This window comes from Lipotes vexillifer, unplaced genomic scaffold (assembly GCF_000442215.2).
Source record: "Lipotes vexillifer unplaced genomic scaffold, Lipotes_vexillifer_v1.1 scaffold263, whole genome shotgun sequence".
NCBI lineage: Eukaryota > Metazoa > Chordata > Mammalia > Artiodactyla > Lipotidae > Lipotes > Lipotes vexillifer.
Genome location: NW_006796752.1, coordinates 112,060 through 114,194, shown reverse-complemented (window position 1 = coordinate 114,194; position 2,135 = coordinate 112,060).

The window sequence follows — 2,135 nt, the reverse complement described above, 5'->3', positions numbered from 1 at the left end:
CTTTCCATGTGGAAGTCATTGATAACAGCATCTAATGCCGGAGACCAAAGTGCCATTAGCTTCATTGAGTTGAAGCATTTTCAGAGGTTGGAGTCAAAGCCTGGGAATTAGAAATTGTGGGTCTTAATTACATCTTGGTCACAGATTGGTTGTTTTCTTAGAAGCATACAACCTCAAAAAATTCAAGTGCCTGTAAAATGAAGATGAGAATCTTTGCCTCCTTCAACATTAGGCTTCTACGTGGTTTAATGAAATATTACCTATACACGCCTTTGATTTCCGAGGATGGTGTGCCTTACTTTCCTGAGCTCTTAAATAGAGTGGCCATGTAGCATCGTGGAAGAACAGGTAAATTAAGGCCTCTGGAGTGGTGGAAAGCAAAGTCTAGGTGTTTGTAAGAGAGGCTCAGAAACAGGAGAGGGAAGGGAGCCACCCTGAATTGGTGGCTCCTCTCCACGAACTGCGTGTTAAGCAAAGGTCTTTACTTATCTGTAATCCTTCCAAAATTTTATGAGATAAATAGAGAACACATTTTACCCATAATGAGACCAAACTTCAGATACCTTAAATAATTTTCTTCAGGGTCACACAAACAACAACTGGGTGATGGTCTGTGTGCTGGTCTTTGTAGAATTAATTATGCTGTCGGAAGGCTGTGCTTTTGGTGCTGGCATATTAAGCCATTTACTCATAACAGTTAATAAAAACTAGGCACCTGTTTTGGACATTTTTTCAAAAGTATTGCTATACATTTTATTATTGATTACTGTCAGCAATAAGAGGAACTTTGAGCTTCAGCGTGTTTTTGCTGTGTCAGAATGGCTCATAAATTTAAAAAGTTAGCCCTTGAGTTTGTCTCTAGATGGGACTATAGGAATGCTGTGGGCATTCTTTCTCAAAGTACAGATTAGGCAACAGATTCACTTGTGAAGCTTGCTGAAAAAAAACAAACCTGGAGCCATTTCATGTAGATTCTCACTCTGAAGAGTGTGTGTGTGTGTGTGTGTGTGTGTGTGTTTACACACTCTTCTCTGAGATAGGAAGATAGTGATCCAAGAATGACAGGTTTCCCTGGGAGAAGACTAAAGCCAGTCCAGGGGAGGTGCATGAGTGTGGGAAACTCTATGAAATCTAGGTTATCTGTAAGGTATCCTGGAGTCCCTAAACTCTGGGACTTAAGACACACACACACTTTTTTTTTTTTTTTCTTGCGTTATGCGGGCCTCTCACTGTTGTGGCCTCTCCCATTTGCGGAGCACAGGCTCCGGACGCGCAGGCCCAGCGGCCATGGCTCACGGGCCCAGCCGCTCCGCGGCATGTGGGATCCTCCCGAAACGGGGCACGAACCCGCGTCTCCTGCATCGGCAGGCGGACTCTCAAGCACTGCGCCACCAGGGAAGCCCCACATTTCTAAATTGGCTTTGGAATTGACCCGTTCTTCATAAAACTTGTGTGGCAGAGACAACACCTGGTCCTGACAGGTTATCATCTCTCATCCGGGAGCACGTTCAAGTCAAAACAGCTAACAGAGGGGAGGAGAGAGCACTCTGGGTGAACGTGGGAAGCAGGGAAAGTGAGAATCCTTTGGCAAAAAGCCCAAAACCTTACCATTAAGGAGGCTGCACCCCTTTCAACCACCAGATAAGACAGGATAATACCTTCATGTTTCACTTGGCCAGTTTATAATACGGCACTCAAAGGGAAGCAAGTGTGTCAAGCTGGTGTCTGCATTATCTGATTTCCCCCGCACTGCCCCTGCTGTCCCCCATTGTGTCAGAAGTGCATTACTTGTTGGAGCAGTGAGGCTCAGCAAACCTGGAGAGTGGGGCTGGGAGGATTATGGGGAAGAGCAGTGAGGCTCAACTAATGTGGGGGAGTGGAGAGGGGCAGGGACACATATAACAGCACAAGCTCTGCTTTGACTCACATGACCAAATCCAGCTGAAAAGCCGTTTCAGATTTTAGTGTAACAACTCTATTGGCAAAAGACAGCAAGGGTTTTCCCCAAGCTGTTTCTTCCGAATTCAGAGGAAACAGTGCTAGAAGGATGTAAATACTACTCTCTTAATTTATTTTATTAAAAAGAAGTTTAAGTGTGTGCGTGTGTGTGTGTATACACACGTGTGTGCACTCAT